Raw genomic sequence first — 16,105 nt, 5'->3', positions numbered from 1 at the left:
TTTACCAAAATTTTAACTCCCCACTGAACCTTCCCATTCCTAAACCCAAGTGCTTCTAAATTCAGCAAAAACCTGCCCAAAATTAAAGTATAGATGCCCCAACCCTCACCTTTAAGCACATTCCCAGCCCTCCCTGGGACCAAGCCAATCCCACCTGCCTGACACCATATCTAAGCGGGCTGTTTGACTCCTGCCTTCACACTCACATTGGAGCTGGTTCTCGTTTCAGTATTTCTCCTCGTGTCTCAGGACCTTGGAGACACAGAAGAATCGTTGCCATTACCAGCTGCGAAGGAACATGAATTACTTCCGAACGAGAGAAAGGCGTGGGTGGCTCGGCAGGAAGCATCCTGTTCTCTAATGGATATTTCCATTCAGCTGCTGAATCAGGGAACGCTTTCAGACTAGTGCTGTCACTGTTTGGAACACACATCTTAAATGCTATTGATTTTTAAGATGATGAGTTAATTTTTGCAATCCTTTGCCATTTACAATGTTTTAGATGAAGTCATTAACAGCTTTCCGGTGCCATTTGGAAAGCCACATTCCGGAGAGACAAGCTCTGGGGGAGTGTGTGAACACGAGGCCATCTTCCCTTTTTCTCATCACTGTGCAGCTACAGCTAAGGAACACTTAGTCATTAATTCATCTTTGTAACATTTTTTTCACTGAGCTATACAGCCAGACAGATTCTCACAACTGCCATCTGTGAGGCACTCAATGTAACTTGCAGTACACTTCAGATGTCTACACGTTGGAGACGAGGCTCACACACATCCTCTTGCCTTGCAAGCGAGGCAGCCTAAGCACAGACATTGCCTGGTGTCAGAGCGATCTGCAGGCACCGTTCATTTGCTTTGCAAAGCGCAGGGACCAGGCTGTCCTGACACGGGAGATGAAGACGTTTGTAGTTCTGAGCTATGGGCAAACCTTTTGAAGTCAGGCTGAAGAGCATGAAGTTAAACACACTTTAAAATAAAAATCTTTCTGCACAGCAAATTCATTCCTGACAAACACACCACCAAGGGGCCAGGAAGCAAGCACTGCGATGCGATGCTGCCTCTCTCACGAACGACAGTCCTAGCCAAGCCCTGACTTTAAAACATGAGACATAAAGCTCCCAAATCTGGTGTGCGTTTCAGCAGAAATCACTGCTTTGAGGGGTTGACTCAAGCAAGACACAATTGCAAGGCTACCAGCAGCCTTAACTACAGCACACGTGCACAGGACTCAATGAAATCAGGGCTGCAATTCCAGCTGCACAGTCTGTGTCACCCAGACAACTGCTTCCAGCTGCATGAGAAACATGGTGCTCGCCCCCAGCACCTGCTTCTCCAGGTTCAGGAGTCCAGCAGGACTCACTGTCTGCAAGTTGACCTACAGTGTAACCTGGCCCAGGACAAACAAAGCTCCCATTATTGTTTTTATTTGGACAATGTACACACTGATGTGCCCAAGCTACCAGCAGCAGCACACATCGGTAGCTGGATTACTTTGACCTAGCTGGACAGGCAAAAGCATCTGATGAAGGACTATGCCTTCAGATGATTTTCCCCGAGAAGCAGCTGTTTCACCAGCTCTGAGTTAGACCATAGTTTGAACAGGAGAAATTTTTTCAGAAGAAAACACATGCAGGTGACCTATAACAAAACCACCACCACTCCTCAAAGGCCTGGTCCAAGCAGGCAGGGCAGTCACAGCCCAGATGCAGCCTTCCTGCCAGGCAGATCCAGAGCTCCAGCAGCTGCTGGCTTCTTACACTTGCTACCGAAAGGCTCTGTCTGACACCACATTGATTGGAAATGTGCCGAGACATGGCTCTTCTTCTGAATGTACCCAAAATCCACCTAACACCATGAGGGTTTATTTCTTCCCCCCCGATGGAAGGGATTACAGGAATCGGAGGGCAGGTGTTACTCACACACATACCCAGAAAGGCACACAGCATGCGCACACACGTGCACACCACTGTGAAACAATCTCTTACAGCCCAAATTGAAAGATTAGTTCAGGCTTCCTTTAACACGTCACTGACTCCTGACATTTCCTTTGTAAGCGTTGTCACACACTCAGGATTTGCTGCCAGTGAAAGCTACCAGAACCCTTTACTCTCAACCCCTTGCATTACTCCCCTTTGCAATCGCTGCCAATCCCTCTTCCACCCAGGAACACCTCCACCTGGACCTAGGGCAGGACCTTGATCAGAGAGTCCCAAGGAAGGGCTCTTGCAAGCAGGGTAACAGATCAAAGGGAAGCAGAAGCAGAACAAACTGCAGACACAAAATACCTTCACAGAGAAATTTCTGCCAGCAGCCACCCCCAGCTCACAACAGGAAGCATCTTGCTTGTATCAGCTTGGAAAAAGAGATCAGCCTGGTGGCCGGATAGTGCACTGGAGAGCACTGTTAGGTCTGTTAGCTTTCTGAAAGTATCTGTTACGGAGCAGACTTGATTTATGGCTTCATTGACATCGCATTACAGCATTACAACAGTGGGTGACAATGACAAGGCAGCATCTGAGCTCAGCTCTCCAGGCAGGATGGATGACGCCCAGGAGTGCAAAAGGAAGGAGCTGCCCACGTGCACAGGGACGTGAGAGCACGCAGGAGGGGATCCTGAAAGTAAGTATCCGCACTGCCAGCAACTCCTGAGCTCTCCTATTCAAGACCATACCCAGATGCACCCTAATGATGCAGAACCTGACATCAGTGATATAACAGCCCATGCTAAATGTTTGAAACGTAACAGTAGCTTCTGGCAGTGAACCAGTGACACTCTGTGGAGATCTTAGTGACCCGAAGGCAGCAATCAGGGAAAAATAACACTAAAGCAGACCAAATTACATAGCTATCGGGTATATGAAGGTAAAGGACTAAACCCTGTAAAATTCTTTCACTTGTAACCAGCTCACTTCCTGACAAGTTAGTCACGCTAACAACCTCATGCTACCTCAAACACTCAAAAACTAGATACTTGCCCAAGTTGTTCACTGAACTGGCAGTAAGATTAGTCAATATTGTATTCACCTATAAACAACAATTCCAGTTATAAATACCAAACTGCATTCTGCCTCACTAAATTCAATGTGAGGCAGTGATTAACATGAATCAGTTTGGCTCATCATTCATCATAACTTGGAGTCTTCAAAAATTGTGTAATGAAACTGCTGGTATTTTGTCCTGGAGTCTGCGATAGCTTAGATCTGTCTCTCTGTAACAGAGATGTCAGTATTATTTTCCCTAGCATTTTATTTTCCTATTAAGTGTAGTTGGCCAACAAGAACTGTAAATTGATCTGTGCTTATCGTTTGATTATTGTAAAAATCAAGTCCTTCTGAAACAGTGTCATCTGCAGTCTGCAAGACAGAATTAAACCTAAACTCGTAGGCTTAATCATATTGCTTTGAATGGAGTATCGATTGCAGCTAATTTTATCATACGTTTTGAGAGCTTTGCTTGCTTGCTGGCTGGCTGTCACTTTGATAAATGGAAGCCAGCAGATATCTGGAGGGGAAATGATATTTATATTTGAGAAAATACCACCAACAAGTTTACAGAGAAATAGCCCATCCTCTTCGTAAAACATCACAGGAGCTACGAGGTCGGATGAGCCTCAGTCACTCCCACCCTAGGGCGGTTGGCCGGGTCAGAAACGTGGCTGAACTGCGTCTGCTCCCAGCCACTGCAGCTCAGGTGAGCTTGGCTCCCGCACAAGCAACTGCCACTTGGGATTTCAGAAATACCCTACTGCAAAGGCCCTTGGGATAGTTACACCACTGTGTGAGGATGGCGACCATCCAAGCAGCGAGCTACGGGAACTAGATAAAGATGGTCCCAAGCAGCCCATTACCTCATTGGATTTCAACATCGCATGGGTGCTGAGGCTACCTGCCTCTCTCTGCCTACCTGTCTGTAACGCTGGGCAGCATCTGGAGCCACACGTGCCTTCGGGTGTTGTACACAAGTGCACAGGCAGATGCATGCTTTTGGCCTGGGCTGTCATCTTCTGTTACAGCTGCTTTCTCAAGAAGGAAATACTGGTGGGAGAGATCTGAGCACGCTGGCTTTGATTGGCAGGCAGCAAAGGGAGGCAAGGTGAGTCACGAGCAATGCAGCCTTTGTTCTTCCCACATCTACATCCTATTTCTATCAAACCACCTGAGACCTGATCATCCTCAGGGCCTGAAGGTTTATAAAACCTGCTTTCACATTCAGTATTTTAGCTTTTTTGCTTCATGACGACTTTATTTTAACGGTAGAAGAGAGACAAAACTGAATAATGCTTCTCTTGCATTTAATGAAAATTAACACACAAATATTTACGGTAAAAGTTAAACAATTTGCTTACTCAGACTCACCCTGTTATGGATTTACTGTGTAAACAATTTTCCCTGTTCGGTTCACTACCTACGGAGAGCCTAAATAGATTTGAAAGGATTGATCAACAGATATTTTAGACAGCTGCCTAAAACCAAGATATCGTTGAAACTAAATTAAGGGGAAAAAAAGCCTATCAGGGATTTTAAAAACAAAGTCCAGTCTCATCAAAAATCTGTCACTCTAGGTTACAGAAATAGTCCATTGCCTACTTGTTTAATATTTCAGTCACTTATCCAATTCAGACTCCTCTTTGTGTAGACACGTGCACCAAAACACCCGCATGTACAGACCATAAAACTGCTATCTGTATTGGGGAACATGTGGCAGATTGCCGTACATCTAGATGCAAAAATCTGTTTACAAAATACACGACCTTGATTGTTCCTCGGATCCTTCTCAGATGTACCGGCCCCGATAACACTAGCTGGTATTACAGCGTATTTCTCAATGCCAATTACAGGGCTGCGATTTCTTTCTGAAGTATGCATCTCATTCCTCTCATTAAAGCCTGTTCTTATCTTCACAAGTTCAAAGAAGAAATCCTTTTCTTTTTTATGCCCCCCTTCCTCTTGCTCTGCTTTTCCAGTCCAACCTCAAATACAGAGCAGAAATTTTAACAAGACCTTGTTTAGATTTTGGAAACAGAACGGAAAGAGCCTAATCCTGCTTAGCTGAGTGATGCCAGCTCAGGGAGGGCAGTGGGTTTTGTGGAGACGTTGAGCATCAAGCAACCTGGCACACGTTCTTGTACCTGATGTCCATCACCAGGGTTGCTTGTACCTTGGACACACTTGCACATAATTCCCTGTACAGAGGAAATCTAGAAGATATAACTCGGTACGTCTGGTGCCAAGGACAGATCTGCATTGCCCCCATTTCCATATTTACTGCCATGCATAAACACCAATATGAAAGTTAGATGAGGTTGTTCATTATCAGAACTCATCTGTCTCACACTCCAAGCCAACGTGTGGCTTATCCTTGCATACAATTAATTACACTTCATCCTCAGTAATAACTGGGCTTCTGCTCCCTTTTTTTTACCTCCTTTAAAACAGGAAGCATTGCCAAAAGCCTCCTATTTTATCTATATAAAGAGAGTTTTTAATAAACAATCAGGCTGATTCACCAGAACCCTGAATTCTCTAAGCAGAACTTTCAAATGAGGCAATGAACTATTATTTTTTCTATTTCAGATGGAGACTCAGAGATGCCTAATTCAGGCAGAACCTTAAGCATAAAATTACAAGTCAAGATGTACTCAAGGCAAAGGAAAGAGAGCTAAAAACATTTAAATGCCCACTGTAGCTGTTCTGGTAAGCATTAATCATGCAAAATTCAGCAGTAATTAGCTCTTGAAAGCAACCATTTCTGGGCAGAAGCAGCCCTGACTTAAAAGGGAAAGGCCTGCCTATGGATGCACAATTAGCTGTCATTCCAGTGGTGCTAATGGGCGAGGATAAGTGTTATTCCTCCTGGCTCCCCACAGATGGGGGTGACAGCAAGGGATGGGACTGGAGGACCAAGGAGCAACCCCATGGTGCCGGAGTCCTGAGGTCTGGGCATCATCCACGTTCTTCTCTATCTGGCTTTACTTTTTGTCTTCATATATCATACACTGGACACTCAAAGTTCATCTGTGCTACACACAAAGTTCATCTTATACTACACTGAGATATTTCAACAATGGGTAACAACTTTCACCAATTCTAAACCCAGAAAGAACTAGAAATGTAATTAATACATAACACAACTTCTGTTGTATTACTGGAAAGGAAAAAAAATGCCATTTTCTCAGTTTCTGGGTTTTATGAGTGATGGAAATAAAATGGTACGCAAGAATGGACTGTGTCTATTATCACAGACAGAAAAACATGCTTTTTCTTACTGGCTGACCTCTGCAATATCACAGCTTATCCAATTTGGTGAATTATTTTTATTCTTTGTATTTTTACAACTGCAAGTGAGGTTTCTATGATTATAAAGGATCACAGCCATGAAAAAGCATTTGCTATAACATTTTACTCCATTATACAAAGCCGACAAAAGCACTGAAGTCATGAGAAAGATTTCAGGCACAATATGCATTTAGAACCACCGAAACCTAGTACAAAGAACATGTCTTAAATTTAATCCAAATCTTTTATTTTCCAATTCACTCTATTCACTTCATTTCTTCTCATGCAGTCCACTTAATAATGTCCAACAACTGGATCTGAAAATGCTAAAAAAGTTGTCTGTGGTTAACACGAGAGTCAGACCTCAGTGGGTCAGGTTGCTTAGTTGGTTTCTACGCAGTCCATCAAGCCTCATCTGTGGAAAGGACTTGCAATCCCCCCATCCGATTCATCACTCAACACTCATCAAAACCCACAGGAGGAGTTGCATTGGCCCTGACTGGTAAGAGATGAGACCACACATCAGTCTTGTCTACTTCATCTACAAGTTCTATGGCAGGGCGTCACACAGGAGGTGGTACAACTGTGCCATAAAACCCAACCACCTGTTTAGCAACAACTTATTTTTACAGTACTTGTATGCAGCACAAGCCTACAGTGTTTCTGTAGTGTAGTGGTTATCACGTTTGCCTAACACGCAAAAGGTCCCTGGTTCGAAACCAGGCAGAAACAATTTTTGGGATGAGAGGAGGGCCATGAAGATGCTCCTAGGGCTGGAGCACCTCTCCTACTGAGAGAGCTAGAGAAGGCTCCAGGGTGACCTCATTGCGGCTTTTCAGTACTTAAAGGGAGCTTATCCAAAAGATGGAGAGCTCAATTAGATAATGACAGGAGAAGGGGGAATGGTTTTAAACTCAAAGAGGGGAGATTTAGATTAAGAGAAAATTCTTCACTCAGAGGATGGTAAGGTGCTGGAACAGGTTGCCAGAGAAGCTGTGAATGCCCAATCCTGGAGGTGTTCAAGACCAGGTTAGATGAGGCCCTGAGCAACCAGATCTAGTGGGTGGCATCCCTACCTAAAGCAGGGGGGGTGGAACTAGATGATCTTTTAGGGTCCCTTCCAACCCAAGCCATTCTATGATTCTGTGTATAACCATTTTCATTGCAAATATCATAGAAATTAGGACTCTATTCCTGAGTTTCCTTAGTTTAGTCACAAAGCTTAAGCTATACCATCAGACAAGGCTAATTTTCATTGCCTCCTCTGATATTCCTGATTCCAATGAGCCATCTGGGTGACCTCTTTTCCTACAGCTACCCTTACAGCAGCTTCCTAACATGCAGGGCAATGGCAATAACTAACTGTAACTACATACAGCTACTTCCAAAGTAAAAGGAGAGCAGCCCAACTAGTTAAACAGCAAAAATACCAGCCTGAATTCCTGTGCATTCCCAAACCACTTAGTAACTGGTGCATTTCTTGCCACACAGCTGTGTCTGAGCTTCTGTGCAGCTGCCTCATGTAGGGAGCCCTCAGGAAGGTGGACACAGCCGCTCCACAACCCATCATGGATTGCCCTCTGCAACCACACTGGTAGAAACAGAGACATGACAGCAACGGGCTGAGATAGAGCAGAGAATATGAAGCAGAGTGAAGGCTTTAAGGGTGAGACAGGAGAGGAACAGCCTAGAGACTTTACAAAGAGTTTGGGAGAAATGGGGAAAAAGAGCACTAAATGTAGAGCTTTGAACCAGGGAAAAGAAGGTGAAAATGGCATAGGAAAACAACAGGAAAATGCATAGCAGAACAATAAGAAAGCAAAATAAAAACAGGAGAAGGAATGAGTAAAGGAAAGAATTAAGGGGCTTAAACTGATAGCTTTATTATTCTCTGAAAGCCCCTTTAGTACTAATAACAGGAAAGATTAAAGGTTTTTCAACCATCAAATTTAAGATCTTACTGGATCTCATTCTAAATGTAATTTCTGCAAACATTAAATGCAAACCAGAGGAGAATTTCACATGTGGCTAAAACTGGTTTGAAGTCTGAAACAAGCTTCAAAAAGCGGTGTGCTGAACAATGCTCTCCTGCAAGAGGTAGCTACAGCTATCTTTCACTAGAAAAACTTAAGAAGTTTTGATACAGAAAAGTTTCTTTTTCCAAAACAGAAAAATAATAATTTTCAAGATAAGCAGTGAGAAAAGTATTATTCTGAATCAAAATGCTGTTGTCTAAATTTTTGTGAAAGAAATGAAGACTTGAGACCCCTGGGCACAAACTACCAAAAGGCCTTATGTTCCCATGGCTTTAGGGCACCTAATAAGCTTCAAAAGGACTCTGGGAAGTAGCAATGAGATTTCCAGCATAGTCCTTGGGGTTTTCAAGATTTCTGTCACCTTACAGTGGAGGAGTCTCCAAGGCCATCACATGGCCAACAGCCCCAAATCCTTCTAGATTTTAGCTAAAGCCTCAATATGGAACCAGAAATCTTCACCTGGTGCCTTTCAAAACAGAGTTTTGTAATTACTTGTCATCCCACGTCAGAGTGCTCACCACATGCTGCCTGTGGTTCATGCATTGCCTGACGATGCAGGACTCAGGAGAGGGAAGGCCAAAGTGCTGGCAGGAGACCAGTGGAACAAACAAGAACTTGACCCTCACCCATGAGATGGCTGACACCTGAACGGCTGCTCTCCTTGGAGAATAATCTTAGTAGACAAATTCCTTTGAAGCAACAGAAAGCATAGCCATGCCTGAAGAGCATGGGCCAGGCAATAAAATGAATGGTTTATATATTAAAACAAATTTGATGCCAAACTCTCATGCTCATCACGTGAACACACTCAAATACATTAATAGAAACTAGTCGATTCCCCAAAGTACACGCTGAGATAATAGAACAAACGCATCTGTACTGACAGTCATTGGTAAATGGCTAATCAATCCCTCAGTGCTTCTTAATTAGCAACTGCAGGAGACCCTTTTAATTGGCATCTGATACTTGATTTGAACAGACAAATAAACTGCCACTCAGCCTTTTATTGGCAGCCAACCTTTTTTTTTTTTTTTTTTTCCTCCCCCCTATTAACTCCACTCTAGCTCCAGGAGACCATTTCTGAAGACCAGCCTAAATTACCAGCTCCCTGCCACAGACTAGCTTGGCATCCTGAAGTATTTTATCATGATTTCGGTGCTGATGTTGCATTGAAACACTGCATATGCTCTACTGATTGCTCAATATGGTTTGTATTAATACAAGTTGTAGTCTGTCACTGTTCAGAGAGTAGGTAGTTACAAGGGATGCATTGGTTACTTTATAACTGGAATAATTTATTATTGAACAAGCAAGTTCAACAAGCACTATAAAATCAATTTGTAATTTTTATGCACTTCATCTGGGCTGAAAAATGGTTTTGTTCTCCACTATTTTCTGACTAGACCTCTTCGACAGAAAAAGGGGGAATAAAGCTTTTAAAATTGCATTTTGGTCAGCAATGCACTCTGGAAATCAAGATTAAAGATGACAGTTTTCAGATGCATAAGTTACGCTTACTTTGTTTTATGGACCTAAGGCCACCACGGTGTCAGGCATTCCATCGTGAATGAAAACCACACAAAGGTTAAAAAAAGAAATATGTTTTGACAGAGTCAGCCAAAAACTTGGCTTATTTGCATTAGCTGGAAAGCTAGTACGGTTTTGTTTACTCCTTCAAAACACTGATTCACAAAGGCACGTAAGCTGGTGTTATTAAAAGTTTCAGGAGGAACGGCAGTTTTGGAGGAAGCAAAGTAAAACATGGGGCGCTAAAATCTTCAGTGGCTGTGCCTGCAATTGCTATGCAAGACACAAAGCACACATCTTCCCAGTAGCACAAAATCCAATTAATACAGTTCTGGGAAGACTCAGCGCTCCTGTTCTGACGATGATTTAAAGATGCAATGACAGATTGTGGGAGTTAGCTTGGTCTAACGCCCCTAAAAGCCTTGTTAATACCAGCAAGATTTACTTAGCATGTGTCCAGCTGGTCAAGTTTGAAAGGCAGCTCACATCCCTACTGGCAGTTGTGTCAAGGCTGTGCATTGCAGTACCTGAGCAGGAGGAAGGAGGAAGGCCCAGATATCTGAACTAATAGGAACTGTTGCACAGTTTGGAAATACAGGTACTCTATTGCTATTTACTTACTTTTTATAATATTCAGCCTCTTGGAATCAAACATCCTATGAGGTAGTTGCACCAGCATCCCAACAGACTCTACGGAAGGAAAGGGCAGGGAGCATCACACAAAACCAGACACATGCTGTTTCCTCTGAACAAAACCTATTGTTTTTTTCACTGCAAGGTAAAAGGGCTGTGGCTGCTTAATCCAAAGGGAAAGGGGATGGGAAGACACTCTGGAAGAACATATAGCTTGAAAAACTAAATCTCTCTAAGCTGAAGTTTGGAGAGTGAAGAAAGAATTATACGTATTAAGGAAAGCAACCCCTGAAAGTGGCGGCAGATAGCTTGCTCACACACCAGTTCAAGTTTCGCGGTATCATTTATCACATGTGACAGCAGCTTACAGTAAGAAAGGTTCAGCCTTTGCAGAAGGAGAGTAATACCTCTTTAGCAGTGATATTGGGAGTTTCAACGTCTCACCTATGAAACTAGCACAAACACACATCTGATAGAGGCGTACAAGTAGTAACGCACACAAAATATAAAGAGGATACTCATTGGAATAAGCCAACCACCATCCTCTCCTTTCCTACTACCAGTGGACTTCCTCTCACTCAAAATCTTCTATGCCCAAAGATTATTTTTTTTTTTTCATCTGAGAAACATTCTAAATCCGTTATGTGCCTGTGGATATCGTGTAACAATTTTAAGGCAAGCATTGAGTTAACCAGCATTCAAAGCACTGTTTCGTGAATTTCAGCAGCGTGTAAGCTGCCAGCATGGAAGGAAAGAAGACTTTTTATGAAAAAGGAAAGGAAGGGTTGATGGTAATTCGGACAACTTCGATTTTCTTGTTCATGCCTGAAGCAGTCCATACACTTCCTTTCTTAGAAAGAACGCATAGAAAGATGAGAAGTGGCTGCTCAATAGGAACTGAGAGAATATTGAACAGGAAGTTTAGAGTTCAAATTAAATGGCAGAGCTGTTAGAAAAGCGGTGGTGATCCAAGGTTTTGGAGACACAACACTGTCCGCATCTCTATTTGTACATGAAAATTTCTGTTTCCAACTCCAGTCTGGAAGAAGAGTTATGGTTCAGAAGTGCTGCTGCCTTGCCCAGGGAAACTACTTAGGCTGCTCTCTGTTTTCTGTACCTTTTGTGGACTGAAATCCAGGTGGACAACACTGCTGACAATGCCTCACAATATCTCCTCATGCACAACCAAGAGTACAAAGAAATTCTTACAAAAGTCACCTAGCTCAGGAGTCTTGCCCATAAGAGAGAAGAGAAAAATGAGTCCATTAAATGGAAATGCCTACAAACCATTACCTAACCTGTTTTGTAAAAAGTGGGGATTAGTCAAATCTCCTTAAATCACGCAGAGACATCTCTGCTGAACACATTCAGCCAGGCTCCCTGCTGAGCAGCACAGGGTTCCCTGCATGCCCTTACCTCCCTGCTGTGCTGCTTGCTGCTTCCCTGACTAAACCCAGAGCACAGGGAATCTGCATCCATTTGTTGAGATGTTCTCTCTGGGTCTGACAGATAGAAGCCTTCCAGCAGAGGTCTTACCACCACAGACTCATATCTGCCAGCTCCAGATGCCTCAGTGCAGACACAACTGGAGTACGGCATTATTTAACTCACTCCCAAACCTCAGCTTCGTGTGCATCCTTTTCAAGTCAACTAAGGGCTGTCTGTACAGCTACACAATTTGGGTGACACGGGAGCAGTGATATAATCAACACCTGAAGGGAGCTTTAAACAGTCTGAAGATGTAATTACTCCAAAACCAGGCAACGAACTGTGCAAATGCCATCCCCACCAGATCAGAAACAGCACTGCTTTCAGATTCAAGTGCAGAATTAATTTTCTCAGGCTGGCTTCCCCCCAGCAGCACACGGATGAATCTTCACAGCTCCTAAGGGAACGTCTGTAGTGCTGCGGGATGGCACAACCACAGGGTGCAGACACCTGTCAGGGCTTTACCTGGGCTGGCACAGGCTGGCTGCTGGGCAAACCAGACCCAGGAGTCCACCTGGAGCCACAGGCACGTATTCAGCACCTGGAGACTGGGCTGTCCCAACAGCCCGTGAGATCCAAGATGTTTAGAGCAGAGCCAACTGCAGGTGTACTGCCCATCTTCAACCTCACCTCTAAACGCCGCATTAAGCATTGAAGAGTGGTGACAGGCCAGCAGTGCTCAGGCACTGAGATGTTTCAGCTTTGTAGTGCTCTTTACCCTGGCAGTTTTACCCAGGGAAGTTTGCAGGCAGGGGAAATAGAGCAGCTGAGAGGGCAATACTGCATACAGAGAGGGATTTGTCTGACATGGAATTGGGGTATATATAATTTAAGCTCATGCGTACTTATGGTGGCTGGCATTTGTTGTTACACCTTCCAAGGGTTTTTTTTAATGGCTCCAAGAAACACTTAAAGGGTGAAATATAGCTCAAGACCTGGACTTCCCAAGATATTTCAGCATTAATGGATTACAGAAATACCAAGGGAGGGCTAGAAATCATTCCTTAAATACTCTCAAAGGTAATGAAATAAAACCCACTGAAAGACAAATAGGATCACCAAGGCCTGAATATTATTATTTTCTACTTTAATCAGGTTCCTGAGAGACCTACAACCAATGATGCCAATTAGCAATAAACAATAATAGCACTTACATGGACCTATCCGGTTCCGAGATGTTACAGGCACTCATCTACGAGGACACAGGAGACTGTTTGAGGCACACGCTATTCTTCAGTATCACCAATGCCAGATACAGTTGGAGTTTCTGTTCCATAGGAAACACTCAAGGGCTGCAGTTTATGTTCCAAACTATAATAATTTATCTAAAAACTTCATTTCACAGGCATTTTTAAACACACTTCATTTTAATTGACAAATCATAAAAATAATTGATGTCAATAAGAGGTCTGTTTCATGACTTTGCTCTAAAAGCTGATCTTTTTCAAATATTTCAACTCCATTTTTCTTTCAAAATCTAGTTTCATCAAACTGACACCTACTGCAAAGTTGAATTCTGATAAAACCTTTTTCTAGAAGAAAAATGCACTAGTCCAAAAGAAACCCTGAAACGGAAGAGATTGGGGCCATGGACAGCTACTTCTCATCTCCTCAATGTTAAAGTACTTCTAAATAAATTACATTCAGATATTATTCAGCTGCATTACTACCAAGAAAGAAAATTCAGACAGACTTAAGTAACTAGCAAATATTAAAAGAGCCTTAGCCATGAAACATAGACAGCAGAGCGAGATGTTAAATTTTAATAAACAGAGCTTAAATTAAACCTATTCCTCTGGCAGCTATCTGGCTAAGCTAAAGGACACTCCCATGTAACTCCTATCATAGGGAATTTGTTTTCTCCAAACATTCGCCTGATGTATGATTGTCTTGCAGTGATAGGAAGCATTCCCTTCTCAGATGGTGACTCAGAAGTTATTAAACACACACACAAACACTAGCCTATCTTAATTATGTCTTCATCAAATGCAATCACAGAGGCTTGAACTTTCAGCTCAGCCACCTTGTGCCTCAAAGTAAATGTAATCCTTCAGACAAAATGTTTACCAAGCTGAATAACCCGGAGCAGTGGTAAACCGGTGTCAGATGAAAAATTAAGAGCCTTGATGCTTCTAAAAACATTCCAAACAGTGGGGAAAAAAGCAATCAAAATGCATTAGCAAAGGAGGGTATTCACACCTCCCCTTTACCCATTTTTAAGCCATAAAAGCAAACGCCACATGAGCTAAGCAGATAAAGCTTGAATAGACAAGATAAATTAGAAAACAAAATAGGAATGGGAAAAGATGATGTACTTCCCTCCCCTCCCCCTCCCACATTTGTGTTCTGTAAGTGGCCACTTAAAAAACAACAACAAAGAAAACACAAAATCCTAGCATGGGTGACACTTCCTTGTCTTTCTTTGAGTAATGAACCGATTTTCTTGTTCCTTGAAGATAAGGCAACTTTTGACTATGAGAAATATAGGAGAAAGTTTTCTATTATAGGTATAGGTCAGCTAGAGAACAGCAGCAGAAAATTGCTATACCCTACAATTGCAGTGATATAAAGTTGTGGAACATAAGTTTTCCGATGGACTGCTATACTCCCTTCTTTTTTTCAGTTTCTGAGACTTCAAGGGCAGGTAACAAGAGACAAGACTGGTCTCTGATGGAAGTTATTCATTTCATAGATAAGGGGAATGATGGATCACTGGAGGGGGTAAGAAAAAAAAAATTTTTCTGTTTCAGCACTAGGCTAAATGAGGATGGGCAGGGAGTCAGCCTGGCTGGAAACCACCAAGGACAATTTGTTCAATCTGGTAAGCATTGAAACTGAAGCTTCAGATCATGTAGCTTGATGTTCCTCTAAAACTCATGGACACAGAGCAAATTTCTAAGTCGTCGTCGTCGTTCTCCCCCCCCCCCCCCCCCCTTTTTTTTTTTAATAATGCCAAATACAATGGGGAATTGTTTAGAAAGAAATATCCCAATGCTTCACAACTCACTTCTCTCACAATAAACAAGGGAACCCAAATTCCTTAAAGTCTAGAAAAGGAAACTGGCTTCAGCTCCAACTCCCTGTATCTCCTTTCTTTGGAGTTCTTTTCTACATGCTTATGTGCTCACATGCATATTTGCAGAAAGAGAGGCTCTAAGATACCAAAATAAGCTATGCACTGGTAAAAGGCTACTCCCCAATTAACAATGCTGACAACTGAATGTGCTTTAAATCTTCTACTGGAAAATCTCTCTTGCAACCTCATCATTGCTTTGAAAAGAAAGAAAAATCCAATGATAAAAAAATGCAACACTGCAGAACTGAACTTTTTTTTTTTGAAATTTGAATGTAAATTAAAAAAATATATATTGTTTTATAGAAACCTCTAGAACTAAGTTCTTGAAACAGCAATAATTAGAAAGAAAAATAAGCTTCTGAAATGTTTGCAGCTTCCTCCTTTTTCAGAACTGTTCGGGTTACACGTTGGGTTTGTTTGTTTTCTGACGCAGACAGCTGAAGTGTTGTTTAGACTCATCCTGCTGTCAATAATCATCCTCAGCCACATGCCACTAATGCAAGGACAGCTAAACTTTCTGAAGATAAATGACTAACTACTGATGGTTGGTGCTTTGCCTGTTTCCATTCAGTTGGCTCTCACGCTTGACAGTGACAGTACAACATCATAGACAACTGGCTTCTTGTCATCTGAGCAGCCAGACTGAAAAAATTCACCCTCTTCTGACTACACGGTTCTTGTAGATCTGATGCAGGCTTATTTATACTGCTCCCTCTCCTTCCTGCGGCTGTGGATTCCATACTGTTACTCCTCAGAAAGACATATGTGAATCAAATAGCACAGAATTTAGTGATGTCCTTGTTCTTCCTAAGTGCTCTAGTACTAGCATAGACAACCTTTCCCCTCGTGCAAATTTAATTGTTGGTATTCTTGCTACATCAGCAGGTGCTGACTTCTTCATAAATCTTGAATGATTAAAACCTTCTTCCTGCTCAGAAAGAGGGGACTAATCTCTACTTCTAAGGTGAGTGTTGCCCTGCTTACTTGAGTGCACTAGTCCACTGATTCTCCATTCAAGTATTTTACCAGCTGAGAAATGAGACCCTACTCAGCATTCAGGTTAGGAGT

General features: G+C 42.6%; 1 protein-coding gene and 1 non-coding gene across 8 annotated transcripts in view; one reads left to right on the top strand and one right to left on the bottom strand.

Moving 5' to 3' along the window:
* The window catches only part of GALNT9 (polypeptide N-acetylgalactosaminyltransferase 9), a 429,083-nt gene that overhangs the window by 216,696 nt on the left and 196,282 nt on the right, over nt 1-16,105 (bottom strand). The window lies entirely within an intron of this gene.
* Nucleotides 6,937-7,009, top strand: TRNAV-AAC (transfer RNA valine (anticodon AAC)). Its single transcript has one exon. It is a non-coding gene; the product is annotated as a tRNA-Val (tRNA).

This window comes from Anas platyrhynchos, chromosome 16 (genome assembly GCF_047663525.1).
Source record: "Anas platyrhynchos isolate ZD024472 breed Pekin duck chromosome 16, IASCAAS_PekinDuck_T2T, whole genome shotgun sequence".
NCBI lineage: Eukaryota > Metazoa > Chordata > Aves > Anseriformes > Anatidae > Anas > Anas platyrhynchos.
Note: the sequence above shows the minus strand (reverse complement) of the source record. Positions and strands in the feature narration are given on the sequence as shown.